Genomic DNA, 16,874 nt, shown 5'->3' on the forward strand with positions numbered 1-16,874 from the left:
TCCCATGATGCACTCTGCAGGGGCTGAGAACTTGCTGGAAAAGACAGAGAAATACTTGGCACCATCCCCAGGACTATGGATATGATGAACTTTTGATAAGAGTTTAACGGACTACCCACGTACACCCTTGCCTGGGCCGCATGCTCCCCGAGTGTGGCTTCATGCTGTTCCAACCGCAGCCCAGAAAACTCCAGACAAGGCTCTCTGGGCTGTCACTGAGGAAACCGAGGCTTTCAGAAGGGAAGTGGCTTCTCCCAGGCCCCACAGCTGGAAAATGGCACAGCCAGGCCTCACACCACTTTGGTGTGACTCCAGGGTGCTGAGCCTGGGAGAAAAATGGTAAAGCTGGTGTCAGGTGCCACCGCTGGGAGCAGATGCTGATCGTCAATCTGGGTCGGATAAAATTCTGAGGAGAGAGGCATTGAACAGAGGGAGCTGGCTGGGAAGAGAGCCATGGGTGGTAAAATTGGGGAGCATAGTGTAGTGGTTAAGAGTGGGACTTTGGAGCCTAACAGGCTGGGTCAGGTCTGCTCTGCCCCTTAGTGGTTGTGTGACAGGATCTCTTTGGGCCTCCATTTCCTCATATGCAATAATAATATGTGATTTAGCAGGACCTGCTCCACAGGACTGCTGTGAGAACCAAAATGTGTGTGTTATTTTTATTTCTGTTTTACAAATGCTGGGTTTGAGGCTCTGAGAGGTGAAGCGAGTGAATAAAGATTGTGCCACAAGGACATAGAAGGTGACTGGAGTCCCTCCCCGTGGCGGTCTCCGCAGACTGGGTCTGCGGCCTTCTCCTGCACCCTCTTGTTCTCGGTCTGGCCCCCAGTCTCTTTCCTCACCTTTGTGGCCTGCACATCCCATCTCCGCTGTCGGGTGGATTCTCCCTACTTCTCAGGTGCTCCACTCTGATACATCACCTCCTCCTGCTGGCCTCCAGGCCTGCGGGTACCACCTGCTTCCTGCTGCTGATCTCTGGGTGGTGACACTACACCCTGGTTGGTTCTTCGGCAATTCTGTCCTCGAGTAACCAGCTCTTGGACTGACTTCCCCCTCTACTCAAAACCTAGAATTTCAGTTTTCCTAACAAGCCCCCACCTGGTACAGTAGTCGCAGCTAATTGTGGCTTTCCTGGGACCAGGCACTCTTCTGTGCACTTTTCATATGTTAACGTGCTTAATCATGGCACACTAATCCTGTAGGTCGGCTATTATCGTGCGCTTTGCAGAAGAGGAAGTAGGGGGTATGGAGAGGGGAAGCCATTTGCCTGTGGTCATGCAGTGAGGGGCAGAGGCAGGGCTCCAAGCCAGGAGGTTCAAACCCAGAGCCCACACCCTGACCACTGCATGGCCCTGGCTTGTCATCGGCCATCATAACAGCCGAGCAAGACCGCCCTGATGGGGGGCAGTGGGCTTGGTGACTTCCCTAGGCAGCGCCATGGCAGCCCTCAGAGACTCGGCAACAGGGTGGTGTCCCCTGCACGCTCCCTTCTCCAAGCTGGAGACCCCAGTGTTGGTGGGGAGGGAGGGGTGTGCCAGGAAGCAATTGCAGGCCCTTCCAGTTCAGGTGCCCTCCAGGTTCTTGGGAAGGCCTCCCACGCTGGCATCTCTTCCCGCCCAGCCTTTTCCCCCCATGCCACTCCTCCCAGGACCCTCTATGACTCACCCCCGCAGCACTTCCACTTCCTCTCTCTCTGCAGGAGGCTCCTCCTTAGGGAGCTTGAAGGCCCTGCTGAGGGCTCATGGCCCAGGCCTGGGGGGCTGGGGAGCTGCCTCTGCAGAGAGCAGGGTGTCTGGAGGGCTCCTGGGCCTCCTTGCCTGGCCCTGGTCTGAGCTGAGCCCTGTCCAGATGGTCAGCCGCCCCTAGCGCCTGTATAGGGAAATTGACCTAGGATTTTAAAGCTGGAATTGGGCCTCTCCCACTTATTGATGGATTTGGGGGGACCCATCTTCCTTCCTACCCTCATTTAATAAATTTGTCCTGGCCTCTTATGTGTCAAGCAGTCCCTAGTGGGCCAAGAAATCAAGACCTCCTCTCTGTGCATGAGAACACAGTTGACATGATGGTGGGTGGGACTGAGGGCAGACCCCCAAACCGAAAACCCAAGTAGGAAAAAGGAAAATCAGTGCAGTAGGGAAGTCTTAGAGATACTTCTGAGATCTCTTCCCACAGTTAATTCACAGTTAACACAGCAATGCTTCCTTACTACAAACCTGCCTTCTTCTCTCCCCTTGGAGCACGCTATAGCTCCCAGCTTCTCCAGGGAGCGGGCAAGGGCAGGGCTGAAAGTTAAGCTTCATTAGCACCTCAGCTCATTGGTGCAAGTATGTGGACAACTCAGGGCCACCAACTCATATCCCAGTCTAAGAGGATGGCACCTGATAAAGTGACCCAGCTGTGGTGTCAGACCTCAGTTACACTTACAGTTCAGCTATTTTCTGACTATGTGACCTTGAGGAAGTTGGTCAACTTCTCTTGGCCTCGGTTTACCTCATCTACAACCTGAAGCATTGATAGAACCCCAAGAATTTTTGTAAGAATTCGATGAGCTCATCTGTGTAGAGCACCCGGCACACTGTGACCACGTGATGAAGGCCAGCTGTCGCCGTGAGCACTGCGGTTCCCGATGAGGGGCTGTGGGCACCTCATCCCACCTGGAGGTGCGTGTGTGTGTCTAGGGGGCAGTCAGGGGAGGCCTCCCCAAAGAGGTGACCTTGGTGTTGGGTTTTGGAGAAGGTGGGGAAGAGCATTCCAGGCACGGGGAGAAGGCCAGACATGGTGAGGTTGGGGAGTGCTTTGGGGGTGGCACGGGAGGCAGGCCACGTGTGGCCCCCCGAGCTACCCAGGCCTGAAGGCCGCCTCCTGGCAGGGCTGGCTCTGGTGTCTGGGTGGGTGGGGTCTGCCCCAGCTTGGTCTCCCAGACGCTGGCAGCTCGCACCCGCTGCCCCCTCCTGCTTCCGGGCCTCCGCTTCCTTCCCCTGCACAGACCACAGATGCGTTTCAGAGGAAGCTGCTACTGATTTTAGCAGCAATCCCTGGACACCCCCACCCACAGCTGGCCCTGCCCCTGGGCCGCCTCAGAGGCTCCAAGTCATACTCTGCACCGCAGCCCAAGGCACCCATGGGCGAGGCACAGGGACCGCCCCTCCCCCACAGCAGACCAAGCCTGCTCTCAGGACATGGGTTCAAGCCCGGCCCTGACACTGACTGACTGTATGGCCTCCAGTCCCTTCACCTCCCAAGCCACCTCCCCATCTGTGTTACGGACCAGACGCTGGGCAGGAACTGCCATTTGGGCAGAAAATGAGGTGGGGTGGATGCGCCTCACATGGAGGTGGTCCCTGACAAAAGTTCTCGGATTGGAGAGCCTCCCCTTTCCTGCCTCCCCTCCTACTCTTCTCACTTTGACAATTAGGGGCTTTCACCAGCCATGAAACGGAAGATATGGGCCTCAGGAGACACTCCGACGACCAGCTTCTCTTCTACCCAGCCAGAGAAAGTTCCCCGACCTCCATGTGCCCATCCACACGTCTGTCCACACCCACGTCCACCTGAGAGTCTGTCCATGCAGTGCTTCCCGGGAGCAGACGCTGTTGTGCACTGCCAGCATCCCCTCAGCTCACCACCAAGGTCCCCGTCTGCAGTGACAGTCCCCTCCATGGAGGACGTCTTCCCACCTCAGCCCCCACTTCTCACTTTCCTGCCTGGAACTTTGGCACCACAGGAGCTTGCCCAGCTTCTCACAGGGCACCCAGAAATGCCAGAATGGGAAGTGTCCCTGGGGGAGGGATGGCAGACTATGACAAAACACTCCAGCTTCCTTGTCTCTGGGTGGGACAATCTTAGGTACCTTCCACACAGTCGCTCAGAGGATCCCCTGGGGGACTGAGCCCCGGTGCCTGCCTGAGAAACACGCTCATCTGTACACCCTTTTCTGGCTTTCTCCCTCCCCTATCACACACCCCACTCCCTCCAACTTCGGGGATCATCACCTCCCGAAAACCACCTGCTACCCTCACCCACCCGTCCCCTCTCCCATCCATCTGCTCCTGCATTTGTCCGGACAGCACATGTTCGTGCTGCTCACTCTGCTGGGCCCCGTGCGAGATGCAATGGGCACAGCCTTGCCCATGAGGGCCCACATATGTGCGTGGATGGGCATGGGCTCCCGAGGGGCACTGCTGAGCCCCCACTCTCCACCAGGGAGCTGGCACAGGAGGAGGCTAAGTGACAAGCTGAGCCACTTTCCCCATTGGGTCATGGTTTCCCCACCCTGGGCTCTTTCCTGCATGTAACTTTCCAGGGAAGGTTCCAGCAGCCCTTGTCATGTCCGGCAGGAAGGAAGAACAATAGTTAACACTTGTGCTCACTACAAGTGAGCTGCTTTACACCTATTAAGCTTATTTGTCTTCCCAGCAGCCCTCTGATGTGGCCACCCGTACCAGGAACTCCACTTGACAGATGGGGAAAGTGAGGTACCCAGAGTCTAGTCCGAAGTGGTACAGTAATAAGAGACAGCACTGAGATTTCAGGCCAGACAGCCTGACTTCAGTCTGTGGTTAGCTTCTGTGCTTTACTGTTCGAGGAAGGAGGGGAGGCAGGAGTGGAGTTCGTTCGATGCAGAAGAAAGAATCCAAATACACATGAGGGTCGGGGAGGAGAAGGCAGATCAGCACAGAAAAACATGCCTGAACACACGCTCCCACACTAGTGTGCTTTGGCATGCAAAAATCCACACATGCCATGTGTACACAGACGCATCAACAGAAATATGTGTTTAGCCAACGCATATGGATCTGCTTAAGTGTGCAAACATAAGCATGGCCTACACACTCAGAGATTTGTTCATACACATGTGCATACATCTGGGCATCCAAAGGCCACCACATGTTACACACATGTGGACAGGTGTCTACATGCATGCATATTCACAAAGGCATACATGTGTACGCTACTTGATATCTGCCCCCATGCACACCTTGCTACCCATGGGCACCTACACAGATATTTGCATCTGTATGCCCTTACGCACACTGGCACAGACAAATACAAATTAGTGGCCAGTTCAAATTCTTTGCTTAAAGAAAACTTGTGACTGTATTAAAAATGTAGGACACATCAGCCAAATAATTAAAGTGAGGATTGAGGCGGTGGGACTTCCTGCCACTCTCTCGGGGCTGCCTGTGCTGGGTTGTGCTCAGCGCCGCTTCATCCTATATATTTGAGGAAGAGGCACTTTATTACAGTAATTTATCACCCCCATAAATGTGGCTCCTCTGTAACACAGAATAATTTGGGAAGAAATATGTTTTAAAAATTAAAAATGCAGTCGGCATGCGCCCCGTCAGGTCTGCAGGGAGACATCGCTGCAACTCCGGTAACTGCCCGTGTAGCTCTAATACCTACAACTTCCATTATTTAAAGTGTGATTATATTTTTCCTGCTTGGAGCTTTGTCAGCTATAAATAAAAGATAAGGGTGAATTGTTGCGGGGCCTAGTAAGCACTTCCATTATTGGTACTTAAGGGGGCTTGCGGATGGAGGGAATGGGCAGGGTGGGGAAGGAAAGGTGGCCGTTTGGGGGGTCCTGACTAGGCCTGGAAGCTGAACTGCGGGCCTGGGTGGGCCCAGTCCTTTTTCTGGTTGACTTTTCTTTTAGATCTACTGCAACGTGACCCCATGAACCTCGGCTCTATTGCCCATATCCACCAGGGACCACAGTGAAAGTCATCTACAGTGCTGCCTGCAATGTCTCCCTCCATGCCTGACCCCCTCCTGGTCTCGCCAGGGACTCCACCCAGGGAGGAAGGGCCCTGGAAGAGAAAAGGGTTCATCCACCTGAAGATGTTTGTTTTTCCACAACCAGGAATTGGTGACTCCAAGGGAGCCTAGAGCCGAGGCTGGGTGAGAAAGAGGACTCACAGGGGAGTGGCTGAGGGTGGGGGTCATCTTTATTAGCCAAAGGAGGTCTCTGAGTTGGATCAGAGAGTTATTCCAATTAAACAGAGACAACTGGGAAGGAGAGGCTATATAGAAAATATATGTATTTCATCAAAAAGAGAAAGGGAGTGAATCACAGCTTAGTGAAAAAGAAACCTGGACATCATCTCTTTGCCCCTCTCCCTGAATCCTGCACATTTCTCTAAACCTGAAAACCAGTTCATAGATACATACCTAAGGCAAGTTTTTCCGCTTCCTTGAGCTCATTTGTAAACTGGGCATAGCAACATCGTTTTCAGGATTATCGCGGCAAATAAGACGAAAGCTGTAGAGTGTTGGGACTGGCTCTTGCCATACTCCAGGTGCTCGATAATGGTGATGAAATAGTCAGATAGAAGTCCAGCAACCCCACTCCTTGGTATTTAGCCAAATGAGTTGAAAACATGTCCACGCAAAAACCCGCACACATCTGTTTATAGCAGCTTTATTTGTGACCGCCTAAACTTGGAAGCAACCAAGATGTCCTCCAGCGGGTGAATGGAGAAACAAGCTGTGGTACATCCAGACAGTGGACTGTTATTCAGTGATAAAAAGAAATGAGCTACAGGCACAGTTACTGTTTAATGGGTGTGGAGTTTCAGTTCAGCAAAATGAGAAAAGTTGTGAAGATAGATTGTGGCAATAATTGCACAATGATGTGAATTCACTTAAGGCCGCTGAATTGTATGCTTAAAAAATGGTTAAAATGGGAAATTTTCACATCATGCATATTTAACCACAAAAGCGAAAAGAGGAAAACAAGAGAGATAAGCCACGAACAGGCGTGGAAACCCTAAATGCATATTGTGAAGTGAAAGAAGCCAGTCTGGAAAGGGTACATATTGTACGATTCCAGCTTTATGACATTCTGGGGAAGGTAAAACTGTGGAGAAAGGAAAAAGATCAGAGGTGGTCAGGGACTGGGAGGTGGGGGAAGGGAGAGAGGATGAACACACGGAGCACAGAGGCTTTTTAGGGCAGTGACACTGTTCTGCATGATTCTGTAACAGTGGATGCATGTCACTCCACATTAGCCAAAGCCCAGAGAATGCACAACACAAAAAGTGACCCCTAATGTAAACTAAGGACTTCAGTTGACAATAATGATGTATCAATATTGGCTCACCAGTTATAGCAAACGCACCACTGCGTTATGCAAGATGTTAATAACTGGGGAAACGGAGGGGGGTGGATTATATGGGAAGTCAGTGTACTTTCTGCTCCTTTTTAAACCCAAAACTGCTCTGAAAATTAAAGTATAAAATTCCAAATACAATTTAAAAATTAAAGCTCTAAAAATTTGTAATAAAAAAATTGGACAAATGTCAACCCTGGCCTTTTCCTTAGCACTTGACACAGTAGAGAGAAGGGCTAGAACGCATCTAACAATTGTTTCACCCAGTTGTTTCCAAATACTTTGACTTTTTGCCAAGCAACAATTTATGGGGCCCAATATACTTAAGAAGTTCACTGTGACCAGAGCAAACCGGAAGGAACCAGCAGACAGGTTTGGACTGGCTCAAGCGGCCTCCTGTTGATTGGGGCTCCCAGACCGTACCTGTCCGCAGCAACCCGCTGGCCTGCTTTAGCTGGGCTGTGTCAGGGGAATTTGTCTGACCTACATAAGTGGATGCAGATGATTCAGACCATTTGAAGCAGGTACTGGCTGGTTGCATTTGTCCCAAACCAGCTCAAACCACTTTGGATCGCCTGAAATGAGGCCCAAACCTAGGGTCAAGGGGTTTGCCCCAAAACAGAGCCCCAAAGAGATGCTGAGATCCATTTTGGGAGATCACACAGGGCATCTGGTGGCTCAAGCTGTATCACACTACTTGGGACTTTGCTGCTGAGGCTGGGGAGAGTGGTAGGCTCAGAGTCCCGCCTCCAGCCTCAACCCCTGGAGGCCCAGGGCAGAGAAGAAGAGGCCATTTGGGCTGGGCTAGGGAGAGGAGGATGGGGGGAGAAGGGAGGAGACTCTACTGAGAAAATGGGAGGAGGGGGATGGGATGGTACCCAGGGACAGTTTTGCAAGCAGCAAGGCCCCAGGGCAGGTCTGAGTGCTGATGGGAATCTACAGGTGGAGAGGAGGTATTGTGGATTGAGGAGAGAGGAGATAACAGTAGGATTCAAGTCCCTGGGAGGGTGAGGAGGAACACGACCCAGAGCACAAGTCGCAAGACGGCCCTCTGAAACGGGAGGGCATGTGGCCTCTGGGTGTCAGGACGGAGCCACCACGGGCGGGCAGAGTGGACAACAGGTCCACAGGGTGGGGGCAGGAGCGGGAAGACAGTCACAGCTCTTGGCACGTGTTCTTTCAGTGAGGTCTGGGGCAAGGTCATCTCCTGAGAGGGAGGGGAGTGGCATGGGGCAGCAATCTGGAAAGAGAGAAGACAGGAAGCAGAGGCTCGTGGGGCAGCGTGAAGTGCCCACTGGAGGCCTATGGTCATGACTTCAGAGTGAAGCCTGGCAGTGGGAATGTGTGATTTGTTCCAGCAATACTCACCGGTGTGACAAGCATGGGTATCCAGAGCCGCCCATAGGAGTACGGTGATGGGAAGATTGGGCTGATCAAGCTGAGAGATGAAGCCAGAAGGGGACCATCCAAAGGTCCGACAGTCAGTAGGAAGGAGGCAGGGCAAGTGGATGGCCATCCCCATGAGAATCCGAGAAGTATGGTAGTGGTGGCACTGGAGCAAGAGTCTGGACAGTGGGGGCAAGTATTGGTATGGGGGTTTACAGAGTGAGAAACTGAGGCCATGCCAGGGAGGAGACTTATCCAAGGTCACACAGTTATCTCTGGCTGAGGAAGAAACTTCTAGTTCTTGGTCTTTCCTAAATCATTCACTCATTTTTCCAGTAAGTTCCCATTGAGTGTCAACTATAGGCTAGATGCTCTGACTACTGAGGCCAAAAAATTCAATTCCTGCCCTCAAATAATTCACTGCACACAGATATGAAGTTAATTCTTCATTCACTGAATATATTAAGTATCTTAACATAAACACTATTGGACAAAATCAGGCACAATTACAGTCCCTGCGGAGTTTGACATATAGTGATTTACTAGCTGTGGGATCTTGGGAAAGTGGTTTAATATCTCTGCTTCAGTTTACTCATCTATAAAATGGGGATCCTCCTAGTAGTCACCTAACAGTGTTATTATGGAGATGAAATGAGTTAATAGCATGTAATGTGCTTTAACACAGGATGCTCTCAGTGAGGCAGATATTTTTATTCTGGACAATGATTTCAATGCATGTATAGCATGTATTGTCAACAGACCCATTGCAGCAGCCTCGGTGGGTGCCCCACCCATATTCCCATGGAACCTGCTTGTCCCGTACATGCTGGTGGCTTCTGTTTGAGCACCTGTGATGTCTGCCTGAGTGCTTCCTCTCCACCCTGTTGTGTTGGTAATCAGAGGCCCAAGCACCGGGTTGTTAACACTTCCAGGACTGGAATGCATCTAAGGGTGCACAGGAGCAGGAGAATAAACAATTGCCCCTTGGGTAGGATAGCTACAGGGCGTGTTCTACTCTGCCAGGTCCCTGGTGAGACTGACTCCGTTGCCCACAGTGGGAACCTGGTCATCAGTATGCATGCTGTTGTCCTTCCTTCTCCGTGTCACTTCCCCAGTCCCCTATTACTATTTCATGGGATCAGCTTTAAAATAAACCAGCTGCTTACACTCCATCTGTCTCAGGACCAGCTTCTGGGGAAACTCAACCAAAGGCAGCTGGTAGTACACTCTCAGGATGGGCTTCTGACACTGAGACACCACAGCTGGATGGCAGCAAGGCCCACATTGATGGTGAGCAGAGGACGCTAACTCCGGAATGTGCAGCCTCACCTTTGCTAAAACTCTCACCTGATTGGATTGGGAAGAGGTGCCGGTGGAAGGGACTGCGCTGGTTCATCCAGTGGCTCTAGCCTTTGAGAGACGAGATGGGTGCAACGGGAACTCCAAGGATCGCAGAGTTGTTTGGCTGAGGTTAACTGACATGAAAGCCCTGAAGGAAGAAGATGACAGGCTCAGGTCAGCCCACTATCATCTCAGGGCCCAGTGTGAAAGCCAGAAGCCTGACAGGGCAGCACGAAACTGGACCTTAAACTCCTGAAGCTGGAGGGCAGGCTGTGCTGACAATCAGCCCCAAGATCTGATTGAAAGAGACGCGGAGGCACACAGGGGGCAAATTTGCAAGCCCAGCCAGTCTTCTTGGCTGAAGACCAGAGAGCTGACAGAGAACGGCTGGGGCCCCAAGACCTGGGATGGGAACGTCACATGCCTGATTACCCTGATCCTCCCGCCTGGCTGGTGCAGCCACCCCTCCTCTTTGCCAGAGCCTCCCCGTGGTGGGAGTCAATGCAAAGGCCTCCGCTGAGGTGAATGCTTCTCAAGATGATGTGGACTCCTCCATGGCACCCCAGCTTCTCCTGACTGCTACCCAGACCGGTACCCAAACTCAGGTCCCAGCAGGGCCTGAGGGTTTGTGCTATTTCCTTAGCAGGAGGGAACAGATTCTGGGCTACTGTGTACTGGCAGAAACCAGGAGAACGCCCCCTGGGAGTGGATCTCCAAGGTCCTTATCCAGGCAGGGAGGATATAAGGTGCAAAAAGGGGAGGCCATCGATATGGGCCACTCTCCTAGGAGTCCAGACCCTGAGCCCGTCTGCTAGGGCTGCTGGGATGGCCTCGAAAGCCTTAGCTACAGAGTTGGTCTGCAGTAGGTCGGTGGAGATGACAGCACTGTCTTGGCAGAGCACTGGGGAAGGCGTCGAAAGGCTCCGAGAGGCGGCCACGTCCGGCTGCATCTGCTGTGTAAGACCAGAGCACCTGCCTACATACCCTCCTGGGTGCACAGAGGCAATGAAAGGTGTGCCAGAGGGCCTAGTGGAGCCACTGACCCACCCTGGGTCAGTTCTCCAGTCCCTGAGTGGGTAATGGGGGTGGACGTACTTACCAGCTGGCAGACCCTCACATTGGTTCCCTGCCCTGTGCTATAGAAGAGTTCCTAACAGGGAAGGTGGAGTGGAGACCCCTAAAACGCCCCCACCCAGCCAAGAGAGTATACCAGAGCCCTGCCTGCTGGGAGGAATGGCAGAGGTGAGCATGAGGATAGAGACGTGAGGACGCAGACGTGGTGTGCCTCTCTTTTCCCTACTCAGTTCAGCATCAGAGACCCTATAAAAACCTGATGGATCCTGGCAGATGATGGCGAGTTACCGCAAACTCAACTAAGCGTGGCCCCAGTCACAGTGGCTGTGCCAGATCGTCATGCCGCTGGCACTTAGTCTGTGCCTACTGGTCGGAAGAACGTATTGTTTCCCATGCCCCTCAGGAAGGAAGGTCAGAATCAGCTCGTGCTCGCCTGGGCAGAGGGCAGTACACCTGCTCTGCCCTGCACCTGGGTGATGCTAACTCCTGCTCTGTCCCAGTAGAACCCAAAAGGATCCGCACCATCTGAAAAGGAGGGCTGGGCAGTAAGGGAGGGGAGGGGCTGCATGGGGTCCACTTGGCTAAGCAGAAATCACATTTTCCAGGGTTCCCTTCCTGCATAGCTCTGGGGTGGTGTGGGTCACAGGACATTTTGGCAGGGGGGTGGGACTGGGAAGATGGAAGGGAAGCAGCAGATGTGTCTGTTTTCCACCTGGAAGGCGGGTGAACGGTGGGAGGTACTGTTGCAGCCCACGCATGCTGTCTCTTAGCCGCTGACTTACTCCTCACAGGGTGGCAGCTAGGACTGCAGCTTCTCCACTGCCTGCCACTTCTGTGTGCCAGGCACTGTTCCAGGGGCCGGGGATATGGCCAGACAAGCCAACTTTCTGCTCTTTCCAGTTTACATTCTCTCCAAGGTCAATAAGGGGGACAGAAAAGACTTCAAAAACCGATTCTCCATAGCAAACCTGTACCCTTGATCCTGTTCTAAACCACCTCCTGGTGCAGGTACGATCTCACTTCCGTGGCTACAGTGATCGACTCCATTCCAACCTTCCTATTTCTCTTCCTTCCTCTATTTCTGGTTCCTTCTTTATCTCTGTCTATCTCTTCTGGGTTTGTATCTTCAGAGAGAAGAGTCTGGAAAGGCTCACTCTGAACCGTTAGCAGTGAAATTGGGAAGGAGAGTTTTCCTGTTTATTTTATGCACAACTGAGGCAAAGAGAAATGACATGACGTGCCCAAGGTCGCACAGCTGGTAAGTAGCAGAGCTGAGGACCGGTCCCATTTCCTCCCATGACGAAGATGGCCCTCCGCCTCCCTCACCCCTCCCAGCGTGGCCCAGCCTCCAGACTTCAGTCCAGACTCTCCCCTAAAGGCCTCTGGTGCTGTCACTGCCTTCATCTGGCTCTGTGGTGCAAGCACAGAATTAGAACTTACCTCGTGGTGGGAGGTGGTGGTGATGGCTACAGAGAGAAGTGACTTTCAACTTCTAGGAATCAACTCTGACAATCAGATAGGCCGAGGGGCTGAGTCACTGGCAGGCCCCTCCAGCTGGGTGTAATCAGGTCAGATGGTGGCAGCGTGCAGGGGTGGGTGGGGATGCAGAGGGCTCAGTTCCACTTCCTCTCTCGGAGGCCCAGGCCCTCTGTGCTGTTTCTGTCTCATTGATGTGGAAGATTCACCCAGCAGGTGTCAATCCAGGCCAGTGAGGTGTGCTAAATTTAGGTCCTAGCATATCAAAGCCGTGAGGGCCTAACATCTCATTTTGTAGCTGAGGAAACTGAAACCCAGAAAGGTCAAGAGACTTGCCCAACGCCACACAGCAAATGAAAGGCACAGCCAGAACTCAAACCCAGGCCTCTCCAAACGTCACTATGTGACTCCAGAGTAGCCGCTCTTTCCAGACACTGACAGACAGAGGCCAGAGGCACTGTTTAGAAATACCCCTCAACTGGGCTGGGAGGGTAGGGAATGGGGCAATGCTCTGGATCTGAGACCAAACACTGGTTTTGGAGGCAAACATCTGGTTTCTAATCTTGGCCCAGCTGGCTTATTGTATGACCTTAGGCAATTATTTCATTTCTTTTTAAAATAGGCATAAAGGATACTGTCAGATTAAAGGCCCACATGCATGAACAATTGCCTAGAATATAGTAGATACTCAATAAATGTAAGTTCTGTTTCTTTATACAATGGTTTCCTAACTGGCTTTGGTGGAATCCCGGGCTCTTTGACCATATCTTGGGGGACCTGGGTGGGAGGGAGAGATGAAGCAGGCTGAGCAAACGGGGCTTGGAGCTCCCCACCATCCTCCTCCCCCGCCCCGCATGCCCACACATGCATATTCCCCATGAGCCAGAGGATTTCTTTGTCTTATAGGTTGGAGTTCTGCTGGAAATCTTTGTTTTAAAAATGGTTCAGCTATTAAAAATCTGGCCATCCACCACTGCCTTAAGATCACAAACTCAGAGAAGACCCACTGGAATCACAGAGTAAGAATCACAGTGTAATCATGGCACGTATGCACGTGACATATACATTATGAAATTGCATTTGGTTGTCAGCTTCCTGGGGCTGTGGGAGTCCGTGGCCAACCCTGTGGTTTCTCACTCAATTGCCGTGGCTCACTTACTTCCCTGCTAATGGAACCCACATTCTGGTGGACCACTGGGCCCCCCTCTGATTCCTGGTGGCCTTTCCCCACCTCAGGGAGGGAGGAAATGTTCACTAACGTGAGCCAGTCACAGTGACTCCATCTCTCTTGCCAGTGATCAGTGAGGGCATGGATGACAAACAGGCCTGAGACACAGCTCTGCCCGTGAGATGGGAGATGTCTATGGGGGAAGAGGTTTCTGGGGAGAGGTGTCCCCTGTGACCAAAAACAGAAAGCTACACGGAGAGAAGCTGTCCCCTTCTCCTGCCTCTCCAAGTGGCTGTGTGAAGACATGCGTCTGGCTCTGTGGCAGCCAGAGACCTGAGGGGACAGGCGTGAGGACAAGCTGAGTGCCCAAGAGCACCTGTAGCGGTCACTATTGCTACGATAACATCCTGAAACAGTGCTCCCGAACCAGTGACTGACAGCAGGCATTCCTTCTCACGTGCACAGCTCAGGCCAGGCCTGGGACACTCTGCTTCAGGCTGGGCACGGGGTGCCTCTGGTCTGTTCCACGTGTGTTTATTCTGGGCCCGGGCTGAAGGGGCCACAGTAACCGGGGAGCTCAGGAAGAGGCCGGCAGCTGTTTGCTGACCAAATCTACTTCAATATGTCTCCGAGCTGTGGACCTGAAACGGCCCTGCCCACCTCCGGTTTGCGCATCTGTGAGATGGACGATTCCACCAGCGGAGTTTCTGCTCCTTGCAGCAGGATGGCCAGCAGAAGCCGGGGTGCAGGGAGGGACCCCAGGGTCTCCTGGGGGGCATTTAAAAACATTAGAAAGCATGGATTCTCGAGGAAGCTACCGGGCCTGAGCACAAAGGAGAGTTCCAGATTTGAGGCTGTGGGTGGAACCTGAAGCCCCCTAGCTCCCCCAGCCTGGTGAGGTCGGTGCCACCCCCACGGGAGACGGCCGTCGTGTGTTTTGGACTGGAAGAGTGTTTTATCAACTTCTGCCTCACTTCAGGACTTCACCACCTCCACTGTAGTATCTCTGACCTGAGCGTAGAGTTTTGTCACAGACCCAGGAGTTGCCTGGGCCTTGGGTTCTGGAGCCCCTGGTGAGCATCTGAGGCTGGGGCAAGGCAGAGTCTGAGTGGAACAGAGGTCGGTGCAGAAGACTGAGCACCTCACAGGCCACCGAAGGAGCAGGCAGGCCCTGAGAGGTCCATGCACAATCGGGGGGCAGAGGCTGACAGAGGCAAAGGCAGCCCGGTCAGATTCATGGGCCCATGGAAAATTCCATTTAGGGACAAGCAGAACTATCTTCTGGGAGAGGTGTAGGTTTGTGGTGGACTGGAGTTCAAGGTCAAGGAGGTAGTCCTGGGGCCGGGGTACTGGCTGTACATCTTCATGTGATCCCATTGCACCTACAGGCTGGCAAGACCCACAAAGGCTTAGGTCATGGGCTGAGGTCCCCAAGTTCAACATCCATGTCTGCTGCCTCTCCAAGTCCCCAGTGCCCAGCCCCCAGCTAGAAGAGGGGTGGCAATGGGGAATGTTTGCTCAATGGATAAGAAAATAGTAACAATAAGTAACAGCAACAGCTGTATTTGTCTACAGGATGTGGGAGGTGTCCCAGGAGACCCTGAGGTTACCTGGGCATTTGATGTCCGATAGATACTGGTGTTTCTCCGCGTCCCTCCCTTTGCAGTCTGGCATTCCCCACCTGTCAGTCGGACCGAGGACGATGGCTGGGCCGCAAGGATCTCAGTCAGGCTGACTGGGAGGCTTGGTCACCAGGAGGATGGTTTCCACAGCTAAGGGCAGGTACCCAGTGAGGGTCCCCCATTAGTGATGTATATGGGGTGAGGGGGGCAGTGCATCTCCGTGGGAGTGACCACAGGCATCGGGGGCCACGTTGGCAATGGAGGAGGATGGGGGTGCAGAAGGGGGACTTCTGGGACTGGAGGGGACTCAAATGTGTCACAGTCCCTGTGGCCCTCAGGGCCTTGGGTGCTCTGCCCACATGATCTCACGTTGGATCGTACATCCTGCTCTGCTTTGAGAGGTTTTTGTCACCATTTCACAGACGAGAAGGCCAAGGCTTGGAGAAGGGAAATAGCAAGTCCTGGTGTGAAGAGAATGGGGATCAGCCGATGGCTCAAGATGACAGTGACCTAAGGGATAAGAGGATTCAAGCTTGACTCAGATCCAAACCAGTCTCTGAGAGGGTCCACCTGGATAGGCGGGTGTGGCGGGCATCCCTGTGCCCCTCCAGCCCTCTACCCACCTTTCCTGAGACCTGCACCTCCCCCAGGACAGAGCCTCCCTGGTTGCTGCCTCACCCCCCTGCTCCCCTGAGGGCGGCGGCTGGACAGCATGGACTGTGGCTCAAACTGGGCCGATCAGCTTCGCCCCCTGGCAGCTTTGGCATTGAGATTCAGGGATGCTGGCTGCCTTTGGCTAGTTATTTGGAAATGAGACATAAAGTGGGAACAGGCTAGCTGTACTTGTCCATGTGTTCATAAAATGTCAAAGAAAAGACTTGATCATAGAGAAACTGAAATGTGCTTATGGGAGAGAGAGGGAGAAAGTGAGGCGGAGGTAGCGAGGGATGGCAGAAAGGAGGAGGCGGGCACCTGAGAGAGAAGCCAGGCGACCTGGGTCCAGAGTCTGCATGTTAAAGCCCAAGGGGTCTGAGCAAATATGGAAACTGCCACCAGAGCAGAATCCAGAGCTGTGCTGAAAACCAGCTCTCCTAACAACAGCAAAGCCCTAATTTGTAGCACTTGCCAATTTCCATGGTGTAAATATTCCTACCGTGGCTGGTTTTAAGCCACAACAGTATGTCACTACCCACAGAGCTGGAAAGAGCCAGCTCGCATGGACAACCAGGGAAATGGGGATGAGGAGCAGCTGGTGAAAATGGACACCCTGGCAGGTGGCCTGAAGAGGCCTGACGGGATGGGGCAACACCCCCAAAGTGTCACTAGAGGATGGCATGTGTGGGCAGCTCTGTTTAAAGGAACCAGAAGGGATGGCAAGGCTCTGGGCTGCCGTGGGCCTGTGCTTATGCCCCCAGGGACCACACTAGTGAGACCCCTGCCTGGGAAACAAAGCAATAGCTCACCTCTCAGAACTTGGCACTGAGAGCAGGGCCAGATTAACAGCAGAGGAGGGAGTTTCATCCATCCATCCATCCATTCATTCATTCATTCAACAAGCAGCTATGAGTGTGTGCCAGGCACCAGGGTTACATCAGAGAACATGATTTCCCTTTCAGTGGGGAAATTGGAGTCAGAAAGAGGATGTGGGGATGAAAACAGGCAGTGAATATGCATTGTGAGAAGTGCTGAATGG

At 52.9% G+C, this 16,874-nt stretch overlaps 1 long non-coding RNA gene across 1 annotated transcript; it reads right to left on the bottom strand.

Annotated features, from left to right (window-relative positions):
• Positions 1–5,882: 5,882 nt before the first annotated feature.
• Positions 5,883–14,627, bottom strand: LOC108400658 (uncharacterized). Its single transcript, XR_012126293.1, has 4 exons — positions 12,356–14,627; positions 9,848–9,989; positions 8,483–8,679; positions 5,883–8,354 (listed from the first exon to the last, which is right to left on the bottom strand). It is a non-coding gene; the product is annotated as an uncharacterized lncRNA (long non-coding RNA).
• Positions 14,628–16,874: the final 2,247 nt, after the last annotated feature.

The sequence above is a fragment of the Manis javanica genome, chromosome 2, assembly GCF_040802235.1.
Source record: "Manis javanica isolate MJ-LG chromosome 2, MJ_LKY, whole genome shotgun sequence".
In the NCBI taxonomy this organism is placed as follows: Eukaryota; Metazoa; Chordata; class Mammalia; order Pholidota; family Manidae; genus Manis; species Manis javanica.